At 44.0% G+C, this 12,689-nt stretch overlaps 1 long non-coding RNA gene across 1 annotated transcript in view; it reads left to right on the top strand.

Annotated features, from left to right (window-relative positions):
* LOC142827770 (uncharacterized) overlaps positions 1-10,712 on the top strand; it is a 55,636-nt gene extending 44,924 nt beyond the window's left edge. The window contains exon 4 of the long non-coding RNA XR_012902519.1: positions 8,986-10,712. This is a non-coding gene — a long non-coding RNA (uncharacterized LOC142827770). The remainder of the gene's footprint in view (positions 1-8,985) is intronic.
* The last annotated feature ends 1,977 nt before the right edge of the window (positions 10,713-12,689 follow it).

The following is a 12,689-nucleotide window of genomic DNA, read 5'->3' as shown; positions in this document are numbered from 1 at the left end:
AAATTTTGCCATTGCTTATTTGTCTGCCCTTCCCTGATGCATGGAATTCCTTTATATGCGGTTGTTTGTCTGCTCTGGCTCATGGTTTGTCCTCTCCCCTCCTCTCTTTCTGCCTACAGCTTAGAGAATCTCTATCAATGGATTCTCCTCTAAGAGAAGTCTCCATTCGATTTATGTGCCTCTCCACACCAATCGGCTTTCCCCCATCTCTTAAAACTGCTCTATGGCCTTTTTAATGTTTAGTGTCAGCAGTCTGGTTCCACCCTGGGTTAGGTGGAGCCCATCTTTCCTGTATAGGCTCCCCCGCTCCCAAAAGTGTCCCCAGTTCCTAATAAATCCAAACCCCTCTTCCCTTCACCATCGTCTCATCCACGCATTGAGACTCTGAAGCTCTGCCTGCCTACCTGGCCCTGCGTGTGGAACTGGAAGCATTTCCAAGAATGCCACCATAGAGGTCCTGAATTTCAGTCTCTTTCCTAGCAACCTAAATAACCTAGAAAAACTTCCTAACTCTTAGGATGGTTAAACACTGGAATAAATTGTCTAGGGAAGATGTGGAATCTCCATCATTATAGATATTTAAGAGAAGATTAGATAGGTACCCGTCAGGGATGATCTAGATCGGGGTGGGAGTGACGGGGTGTATCTGCCCCACACTGAGGAACAGGGGGTTGCCCTGGCTGAGGAGCTCCCTCCCTTTCCGCCCCCGCCCCCCCCCCAGCCCTGCTGGCCATGCTCAAGACAGAGGCTGGGTATAAAAACCCAGGGAGCCACTCAGTCAGGGCCGACCGCCAGAGGGGAAGGAGCTCAAGCTGGAGCACCTGATCAATAGCAACAGCAACAGCCATCCCAGCAGCAGCAGCCCCAGCAACAGGCCCAGCCAGGGAGACCATCCAGGACAGCCCGTCTTGCCGAGCGATGGGGATGCTGGGGATGGTAGGAAAGGGCCCAGGGTGGAGGATTGTCCCCCAGGAGCTCAGTGCACTTCAGCCAGCATCCCCACTGAGCAGGCAGTGAAATCCCCCACTGCCAATAGGGCCCTGGGCCAGGACCCGGTGGAGCGGGGAGGGCCCAGATCCCCGTACTCCACAGCAACCCCGCTCCCTAGCATTACGGGAGGCTTCCCTGTGGGCTAGGCCTCTAGGCCATAGTGACCCTGAGAGAGGGGTGTGTGCTTGGGACTAGTATTTACCCTGATAGAGGGAACTGTACTCTGGACTATGCCTGCAGGGCTGTAGTTACCCTGATAGAGGGAGAAGGCAGGCTGGAGAGCTGCATGGGGTCCCTAATGCTGGGGGGCCCCTGAGCCTCAAGGGCCAGATCCAGGCAAGCCAGGGGCCACATCCAGCCCCTAGGCCTGATCTTCGCACACCCCACACCCTCGCTTCCCTCCTGAGCTAGATCCTTGTCTGGGATGAGGAAGCATAGTCTCCTGGTCGGTCAGAGATGGGAAAAAGTATTCCTTGTTACTGAAGCAATTTGCATGTCCCAGAATAGTCAGGAGCCCTGCCTGACACCAAGGCTTGGAACTCCTGACAGTCCTGTCATCTGTTGCCCTCAGTCACTGGTGAGGGCAATAAGTTCTGTTTTTCCCCCTCCCACTGTCAGTGCTACTGTCATAACTTATTTGAACTTAAGCTAATGTTCTGTTCTTCTGATTTCTTCCAGGCATTCAGGCATCTTGGTGATGGCCTTAATTCTTGTACTTGACAATTAAGCTTTGGGTAAAATTGTCAGACATGCTTGATTGACTTAAGAGCCTAAATTCACTTCAATAAGATTTAGACTCCAAAATCACAGAGACAATCTGAACAGTTACGAGGAGTCCTGTGGCACCTTATAGACTAACAGATTTATTGGAGCATAAGCTTTCGTGGGCAAAGACTCACTTCGTCAGATGCATGTAGTGGAAATTCCAGAGGCAGGTATAAATACACAGGAGAAAAGAGTACCAATCAACAGTAAGGCTAGCGATAACTAGGTCAATTCAGACTGGGAGGAGGAGGTCCACTTCTAGCAGCTGATGTGGAGATGTGAACACCTGGGCTATGTCTACACTTGCGGCTTCTTATGCGAGAAATATGCAAATGAGGCTAAGCGTGGAATATCGCCAAACCTCTTTTGCATACCTAATGAGTTGCCATTTTTGCATAAGAGTCTCTTGTGCCAGGAGGAGCTGTCTACACTGCCCCTTCTTGTGCAAGAAAAACCCTCTTGCACAATGCTGCTACGCTGATTATTTTCAGGAATAACGGCATTGTGCAAAAGGGTTTTTCTTGCGCAAGAACGGGCAGTGTAGACAGCTCCTTCTGGTGCAAGAGCCTCTTCTGCAAAAATGCCGGTTCATTAGGTAAGAAAAAGAGGTTTGGCGATATTCCACGCTTAGCCTCATTTGCATATTTCTCACGCAAGAAGCCACAAGAGTAGACATAGCCCAAGAGAGGAGAAACTGCTTTTGTAGTTGGCTATCCAGTCACAGTCTTTGTTTAATCCTAAACTGATGGTGTCAAATTTGCAGATGAACTATAGCTCGTTATCTCTAGCCTTACTCTTGATTGGTACTCCTTTCTTATGCCTGTATATTTATACCTGCATCTGGAATTTCCACTACATGCATCTGACGAAGTGGGTCTTTGCCCACAAAAGCTTATGCTTCAATAAATCTGCTAGTCTATAAGGTGCCACAGGACTCCTTGTCACTTTTTCAGATTCAGACTAACACGGCTACCCGTCTGAATCTGAACAGTTGTATCCCTAGTGACTGTTAAGCACACATATTAGCAGCTTGGTATGTCAAAGTGAGTTTCTAAAGCCAGATTTATTTTCGGGTCCGGGGAGGGGGACTAAAATGCAAATAATAACTGATTTTTTTCACACCTCTAACTCAGTAACTATATTTTAGTTCTAAAAATTCCTTTCTGATTGAGATAAATTTTGGCTATGGACAAACCTCATGTCTGAGTGCCTAATGGAGCAATTCCATACAACTGTGCTGTGTGGAATATACTGTTATTTTGACATGCCTTCAAGGGGCACAAAACCTGCTATGAGTAAGCTATTTGTGCTGTGTGTTGGGTCCAGATGAGTCATCCTTGAGCCTGAGTGCACTGAGCCTGATGAGTCATTTTAGATAATTACCTAGGAATCCTAAGGGTCCAGCTAATCCACAAGCAAGAGGTAACCAGGTGACCCCAATGAGGTATATAAGGCTCCTAGGGACGAGTGCTTTCATTATCTGCTTAGTGTTTCCTCTCACTGAGGGCACATCTACACAGCAGGGCTAAAGCAGAACTAAGCTATGCTAAGCTTTTGGTGCGATCGACACAGCAGGAAGTCCAAGAAAGGGCACTCTTCCTCCGACTTCCCTTACCCCTTGTAAAATGAGGGTTACAGGAGTTGGAGTAAGAAGTCCTCCAGCTCACCATTATTTTAGCATTATGTCAAAATAACTGCTTGTAGTGTAAATGCGGACTATGATATTTAGGAATAATGTCAGTTATTCTGAAATAACTCTGCTGTGTCGATGTACCCTGAGGGTGCTTCTTGCTATCTGGTAGTACCCACTTCCTGCTGAAGCTACAGCTGGCTGTTCTGAATCACCACTCAATATGTAGCATGCATGTATGTTTTTGTTGTGTCCTCCAGTGAGCATGCAAAGGCAGAGTTTGGGTGCAATTAACATTGTTGGAAAAACTATCCATTAGTATGGTGCCATGGAGCCTCCAAAAATTGTTCTTCCTTATTCTAATTAAAAACAACAAAGGACTAGAGATGTTGATGAGGTTGAGCATGAACAATTACAATAGGATCAAAAGAGCAACAAGAAGGAAATCTGCTCAATATCTTAGATGTCTAAACATAAATGCAAAGAGTACAATGAATTTTGTGAGATTTTTTATGAAAAAAATCTTTTTTTTATTACCTTCAATTTCCATTTTGAAAAGCCCAGAACAGGCTAGTTACCTATCTAATTAGGACTTGAATGCCAAATGATTTCCTTTCAGGTGAAGCACATCCATTCCTTTCTCAGAATCATTATCTTGTCTTTAAGATAAGCCTCTGCAAGTGGAGCAATGGATCAATATTCTTGAGGCAATTCATTCTCAATCTGTTGTTGACTCCAGCCTGCTGTAGACAGCTGAGAATCAATATTGGTTAAGTTGTGTGTTGATACATTTAACTGAGCACATGCAAACCTGCCAGCATGGCTGGGATATGACTACAGTTTCTTCTGCCTTTGTCTGCATAGTGTTCCCTATTCTCATGTACTTACAGGGTTGGATAGGTTCAATACTTCTAGGGGAAAAGTCTAGGTAAACCAGAAGTGCTATAGGAAGTGGTGACATAGCTTCTATAGATCTCAATTTGTGATAGGCAGTCCTGTCCTGCTAGAATTTCTGTCTTTTGAATACATAAAACTGCTCATTACAGATTTCCTGGCACTCTTCACAAGTATATGAATTTTAAATACAGCATCCTGGCCAAAGTCTAGCATGTTATTACATTCTGCCTGTCTAAATTCTCCCTGCAGTTTCAAGTGAATACAGTTATCATTCACTCGTTGCTCTAAATTGTTGAGTAGAGCTGATAGATCTTATTCAGCAGTGAACTGCTAGTCCTGGTTCCAGCCAAGAATACTTATGTTAGATCAGAACCTCAAAGGTTCAGTGAGTTCAGTGGAAGTTAGGAGCCCATGTACCTTTTGACATTATAAGCACTATGCAAGCCTTCCCTTGTATCAATCCCATTGTCCTGCAACCTCCCCGCTTTTCTAGCCCCTAATTAGAGCAACTCACTTGTCTATAATCTGCACAAATAGGTGACTCCCTCATTTATCTGTGAGGCCAGAAATGGAATTTACCTTCCAAAATGAGAAATTGCCACGCCCGCTAGCAAATCTTTTTTGGGATGATCTTTTGTCAACTAGTTTATATTTATGATCTTGTGTTAAAAAGTACTTCAGTGTGTCAATTTCATTTTCCTCTCCTTTTGTCACATCTGGCCAATTACTGAATTGCATCTCTTTTATCTTTCACTCTGGTTTTCCTTGATGATTTACTCTCAGCACTTTGGGGTATGGAATTGTAAACAGAAGCTCCACTTTGCCAAATTGAAAACTTGGAGATGAAGACAGAATATAACTGAAAATTTGACTCTCTAGTGCATAATTGCTCAGATAAGGCCATACGGACTACCAGTGCTTCTGAACATGCGACCTGTGATAACTGTGTACAGTCTATGTAAGCCTTTTAGCATCAGTATATATCATTCAACATGATTGCACTGCACAGCTTTGACCTGTAATCAGTTTTCCCCTCTCTTCCAGGTACAAAAATCCTTAGATTTTTGCTTTTCTTTGTCTGATGGGTGAGGTGGGAGAGAGCTGTGGAGAAATATCCTCCAAGATAGTGTACAGTGACTGTCCCATGATGACTCACCCTTCCTGCAGATTTACCTCTCCTAAAGTGAGTCATTAGAAGAATACAAGTCTTAGAGGTTAGCTTTTCTTAGCAAAGTAATCACTTGCATTATTCTTGTGTATAACCAGTTCCATTGTGTTGAAGGTGTTATTGTGCCAACATAAAAGAATTGCTGACATACTGTAAACATCTGCCTACTGCAAATATAAGGAGGAACAACAATTTGATATTCCGAATAAAAGGAGGCCTATGCAAGATTATTGACTTATGAAAGTACCACACATTATTTTATAGTGCAGGCTTTTATACTATTATTATTCAGAAGCTGAACATTTCAGCTTTGCACCCTGCTTGCATGAAGGACAGCTTTAAATATCATGGGCCAGATGTCAGCTGGCTCTTGGTTCTTCTTCACACACAGAGACTTCCTTCCTTACCCATTCAAACGACCCATGCAGTAGCCAGCCACAACTGCTGAACACGGGCACAGGCTCTTCTTGGTGTTCTCTGTTTTCTCACCAATGAGCATGGAAGGCAAACGCTACTATGAAAGGAAGCATACCTTATTTTCTCATTTACCCATCTCCTTACCGACTTGGCAAACACATACTTTTCATTCTTTCCCACCTTCACTCTTTACTTCCCTGATTCACTGACATGGAAATGATTCATTGCATGGTGAAAATGCGTCTCTCTCACAATGTAGGCATTAATAGATCAGTATCTTTAGAAATATTTGAGGGGGGAACATTTACAGCTCACAGTAGAATGTGAATAAATATATGACTTGAAAGTGATGAATGAAGAATGAGAATTGAACAGCATCAAAGGCATAAAAATGCATTCTGGCATCTTTAAAAGTCTCTTTCTTAACCTGCTACAGTAATCAGAAGCTAAATTCGTATTCATAAACACATCATTGTATGATCTGCAGTGAATTCATTAGTATGAAATTATATGCTCTTGTAGGAGCTGGATGAGAAATGAGAATTCCTAATGAGTTAAACTTTTTCATTCAGTAAGAGCTAGGAAGACGCTAACCATACCAATGTTGGTGGCATAGTATCAGTAGGACTTTGGGCTGTCACATTGCTACATGCTGGTGTTTCAAAGGGCAGGTAAAGAGTTTGATTCAAATTGCTTGTATAATAAATTAACCAGATCTTCCCTCTTTCAACTCTCAAATTAAGAATCAAATGAATAACGTTTCATTTTGCGTTCTGTTCTAGGCTGCAGGGCAGAGTTTAATGCATTGCTTAGCAATGACATCCATCTGGTATGGTCATTTTATACTGTCATGCACAGTAGGAAAGAAGTATAATTCTTTCAGTGTTTCAGTGGTGTATTGCACTGTTTGGGAGAAGGGTTTTGTTGTTGAATAAAACCCTTTTAGCTTTTGGATTTCATTGAGATGATCAGAGCTGAATGTTGAAGAATATAGTGGTGTTTATTTCCATATACTTACTACAAGTATTTGTGTGTCAGTAAGAAGCCAGAATATATTAATCCATGCTGCCATAATTTTCTCCACATCTATCCACATGCCAGTCACTAGATTCTTATTTCTACTAGAGCCCTGTGAGCGCCAGCCCTAGATTAAATGGTGCCCTAGGTGAGGAGCATCTTTAGCATCCCCTTTGCATTTGTTAAACTTTGAATACCTAATTTTTTATTGCATGTGTATCTTATTTCATTACTTTTTTTTTGCATGTATTATTTGTCCCTGTCATATAAGATGAACAATTTGCATGCTAGGATCCATAAACCTGTATTTATTCATGCTATATTTAAGCAAATTAAAAATTCATTTCTAAGTTTATATAAACATTTTAATTTTAAGAATAACGGAAATGGACTAACATCAAGATATTGAATGGGGTACCTGTAACCCACACACCTTCTGGGTGTAAGTGTACTGTCCCATCTAGTGGCACTGAGATCATTTACAGAGAGAATAATGAGCCTGTTCCACAGCCTTAGCTAACAGCCAATTGGCTTTTAGCTCATGAGGTAGCGGCTCATGCACTGAGCTCCAGAGATTCCAGGTTCAATTCTGCCTGTAGATGACTGGGGTCTGTTGATGTTACACATCTGCCTTGGGTGGACCTGAATTAAATAGTGTTACAGAAGGTATCAGCCTTAGAATGTGATGCACAGGATTAGACAGATCCAAAGACTAGCCAATGGCATTTTCAAGTGATAGAAAACATCTTCAACATCAGTCTCTCGTCAGCCATCATCGATTGAAGATATCTTTAAATCAGCCTAATCTTCATAAAACTGCATTCACCACTCATGACTATGACCACCAGCATGAGCAGAATCCACAAAGCTAGCCACACATTAGGAAAAGTGTCCTTCAGCTGTATCCCATGAATGAATTGGAGAACTTGGAGTGCAGAGTGCTTTTCATATTCCAAAATGTAAAGGACGTTGTGCAATCCAGTTAGAGGTCTTTCTGGTTGATGTCTGAAGATTCCCAATGACTCAGAGTCTGGTGAAAGTCAATACAATTGTCCAAAATGTTTTCCTATATTCTGGCCACTTAGGGCACATCTACACAGCAGGGCTAAACTCTAAATAAGCTACACAAATTGAGCTATGCTAATTGCATAATTTATTTTGAATTTGGGCACATCTACGCAGCACATTTCAAAATAGAGCACTTTCTCTGACTTCCCTTAGGGTATGTCTACACTACCCCCCTAGTTCGAACTAGGGGGGGTAATGTAGTCATACGGAGTTGCAAATGAAGCCCAGGATTTGAATTTCCCGGGCTTCATTTGCATAAAGCCGGCTGGCGCCATTTTCAAATGCCAGAGGTGGTCGGACCCCGTGCCGCGTGACTACACGCGGCACGGACTAGCTAGTTCGGATTAGGCTTCCTAATCCAAACTAGCTGTACACCTTGTTCCACGCAGTCGTGGTCCCAGCTTCAGCCCTTCCCTGGGGTGGGCTGTGTGGCAGATGGCAGCGGCTCCTCCAGTGGTTGGGTCCCAAGCCAAAGCATGTTGGGGGGGCAGCGGGAGCTCCAGCAGCCAGGACCAGAGCCGCTGCATGGCAGACAGCGGTGGCTGGGGCTGGGACCCAAGCTGCTGTGTGGTGGGAGTGGCAGGAGCTCCAGTGGCCAGGGCCAGAGCCACCACATGGTGGGTGGTGGCGGGAGCTCGGTGGTCGGGGCCCAAGCCACTGCTTGGCAGGCGGTAGCAGCTGCTCTGGTGGCCAGGGCCTGAGCCTCTGCATGGAATGTGGTGGCACCAGTTACTTGGTAGTTTGGGGAAGGTGGAGAGCGGCAAGCAGCTGGTAAGTAGGGGCAGAGAAAAGGCATAACCTCAGGTGGAGTAGAGATGGGACCCCAGGGCAGAGCACCCCCAGGGAAAATAAAATTCTTTGCTTATGTACTGTACCATCCTATTCATACTTTTTATAATACTACAGTGGATTTTGTGACCTTGTGAAGTAGGTATCCTTTGAAAATTCATAATTTGCTCTATTATTTTCCTGGTAAAATATATCTGTTGAGATTGTATGTAGTTACTCAATTCTTCTGTATGATGTTTCTAAGACATTCCAAATCTGAGGAAGCAGCCTAGACCAGTTCTTCAGAGACAGCTTGAACCCAGCTGGAAATGATTCTCATAGAAAAGAAATGCTATAAGAAGGGACAACAAAGGGCAGAATTCACCTCGCTCCCTTCATGTCTACTCACAGCATCAACAAGGTTTGAAAGACAAAAGGAGGGAATTGAACTGGGGGAAAGGTCCTGTGTGAAAGATCCAGCTGGACTGCTGTGAACATATGGCAAGAGAAATCCTGTTGCTTTAAGTGTGTTTAGCTTTGTTAAATAGGTCTTAGTTTGTGTTTTACTTTTTATTTCTTTGTAACCAATTCTGATTTTTTTTGCCTCGTTACTTACTTGTAAGCACTTAAAATCTATCTTTCTGTAGTTAATACACTTGTTTTATTGTTACAGCTAAGCCAGTATGTTTGGATTGAAATGTTTAGGACCCTCCATTTGAGGTAACAGGGGTCGTGCATATCATTTTTTAAATTCATGAAATGACAAACTGTTTTTGAGCTTGTATTGTCCTAGAGGGAACTGGGCAGCACAGGCCACAAATTTCTGGGGAAAAGTCAGGGACTAGGAATTTGCTGATGTCAATAAAAGTCAACAGTGCCTGGCTAGAGTATTCATCATTCACCTGGGTGTGATTTTTGCATGCTGTGTATTGTTACCCAGGCTGGGGTTTTTAAAATGGAGTTTATGATTTAAAATGGAGTCTGCTGATCCCTTCTTCACCTCAGCAGAGTCTCTTCCTGCCAAAGCCATCCTGAAGAAGGGTTTGCACACGGCACCAGACCTGTGCACACCCCCTATTCTGTTGCACCCCATTCATTAACCCAGTTTCCCGCCTTACTGTCTTTATAAACCCTCCCCTAAGAATGGTTCAGGTTGGTTCTCCTCGACCCGTCCATTGGTCTTCGTCGATCCGCTTGTAGCTGAGTCGTTGTTCGTCTTCATCTGTCAACCCTGAGGAGTGCCATCCACACGTGGCCTGGCCAAGGCTGCTCAGATCCAGCACTAGTTGCACCCACCTGAGGGTGAGAGAAGTCTCCTCTCTGTAAGGATTTTTGGGGACTGGTGATCCTGGACTCTGGGACTGTACCATGATTTCTACACCTACGGACCTCACCTAACCGAAGGACTGGTGATAAGGAATCCGGAGGGCGTCCACCACGTGGAAAGGCGAGTATCTACTTCGAGGGCTTACTCAGGAACCAGACCTGATCGGGACCCCGAGGGATCTCCCTGCAGTCCTCCCTCAAGGCTTCCAATTAGCCGCGAGGTGGAAGGTCGCAGGTGTCCATCGCCGCCTTCTGTGTTTTAAGTATAACCCCTTTTGTATACAGGATCTTTCCTATCTCCTTTTCTTCCGGGCTAGGGTGGGACATTTACTGTTTTCTTGTTGATTGATACATGTTCACAATCTTTTAAAATATATGGTTTGGCCCTAAATTCCGTCTCAGACCTGATTTGTGACTAGCTGTTCACCAGTGATAGATATGGGTACCAGGTCGAATCTGGCTTCTGTGGGGGAGGCACATTAGGCTTTAATTAATTGCCCACAGCAATTGTTTACCTCAGCCTTCCGGGTAACAGTATGAATCATCCAGAAGTGGTTGTTCTCACAACAAAGCAGTGTAAAAGGTCCCCTTCCCCTAAATTGGAGAATTGAGGGGACACAGCTGTTCAACCATCCAGACTATACCCTGGCGAATACAACATGCACACAGGACAAATATAATGCTTTATCTCCCTCAAGTTTGGACGCTCCTAGTAATGGAGAGCTCAGTTCAGTTTTTAGGAGACTATTAGTTTGAATTATATTGTGAGCTCACTGATAGCCAAGACAAACTGTCCTGCATTCATACTGAACCATGAATACTGGTAGTTCTCAATCAGTAACATCTGCAGACTCCAATTGGAGCTAACACATTCATAAAGTCATAAAGCAGACAAAGTTTTGGCTTACAGAGAATTCTTTATGTCTGAGGCTATGTCTAGATGACATAGTTTTCCCAGGATACCAGAGGTATCCTGGAAAAACTCTGTTGTGTCCAGGGGTTGCGTCCACTTTTTCAGAACAGTTTCCAAAAAAGCGAATGCGTTTTTTCATCATCCCTGTATTCCTCATTTTATGAGGAATAAGGGATGTTCTGAAAAAGGAGGCTTTTCCTGCATTCGGCCCTGTGTAGGTAGGACAAATGTCAGAAAAGCCTCTTCCAAAAAAACAAGCAGAAAAAATATGTAAATTGCAATTTGCATATCTTTTTCCAACCCCTCTCCTGCCCCCCGGCAGTGTAGACATAGCTGGAAAAGGTACTCGGGTGTCACCACTAAATACAAGATGGAGCATACAGTTTAGCATAAGGAGTTTGCACATGTTGCAAGAGACTATTCAAGACTCTGCAATCATAGTCCATAGGATGGTTAGTGGATTATGTAAACTCAAAGGCTTGTCTGTTTCACAAACAGAAGTTGGTTTAATAAATATTACCTCACACACTTTGTATCTCTAATGTCCTGGGACAAACATGGCCACAACAGCACTGCAAAGAGTTAATTACAACATTTAAATTCCCTTTTGTCTTTGAAGTTAAGATCCCAATGCAATTAAAGGGGAGTTCATACTTCTCAGGGTCTTTGTTCCAGGGTCCTCAGCAGGCTCAAAAAGAAAGCACTTTATCAGTTTGCAATTGGCTCATATTTGGATAATTTTATTTGCAAAACACAAGTGATAAATGTTTTAAAGGAAAACTTAGATTCTACAAAATCTGTGTAGCGCCCCCTCTCCACCTGGTTACCTTCTTTTAAAGCCAATCTCCTTTCAGGTTTGGATGGATAGGTCTGGGTTCTTCTGGATCCCGCCACCCACTCAATTTTATTCTTTCTGATTGATGTACTTGGCGGTGCCTCCACCCCCCTCACTCCTTCCTAGCAGGGTCACCAGGGCAGCTTGGGAGGAAAATTCTAGCCCAGGATAATCCCCACGTATTTGTAAGATAGTTGGAGACTCCCAGAAAATAACACAAACACATACACTATAATAAACACAATTATATTAAACAGGAGACAATTATAACAGAACAGGGTAACACTATTTTTAGGGTCACCGGTGCCCAGCAACTGTGAGGTTAGTGTCCCGTTGGTACGCGTACTTTGTTGGGGCCCCTGATGACTGTTGACCACACAATCCTTCTCTGCAGAGGTTTAGCAGTGGGGCTGACTAGGTCCAGTACAGCCCAAAGGACTCACAAATGGGAGAAGGCAGTAAATCCCTCCACAGTTTAATATGCTGCAGGTAATAAAATCCCCAAACAAATTCCCTGACTTACTAACTAAAAATTGGTGCACTCACACACTCCATGAATGAGCCTTAGGTTGAGAGATGACTCAGTCTCTGCAAAGGGGCTGCTCTCTTCTCACGGGGTCCTCTTCAAGCAGGAACCAGGCTGCTTCGGTCCCAGAATTTCCCCTCACCGCGAAGGGGTGCAGGGCTCAAGATGCAGACCACACAACTGCACCAAAATTCAAAACTACAGCCTCCCAGCCCAGCATTCAGACCCACACAGCAGGCAGCAGCCCTGAACTTGCTGCTAGAGCCCAGCTGACCATGCAGTGACTCTTCCACCCAGGGAGCTGGAGAGCCAACTCAGCCTGGCTGGGGAAGCCTCCCAGCAAACTCCACAACTGGGAATCAACAGTGG

Source organism: Pelodiscus sinensis, chromosome 3 (assembly GCF_049634645.1).
Source record: "Pelodiscus sinensis isolate JC-2024 chromosome 3, ASM4963464v1, whole genome shotgun sequence".
NCBI lineage: Eukaryota > Metazoa > Chordata > Testudines > Trionychidae > Pelodiscus > Pelodiscus sinensis.
This window is presented reverse-complemented; position numbering and strand designations above follow the sequence as displayed.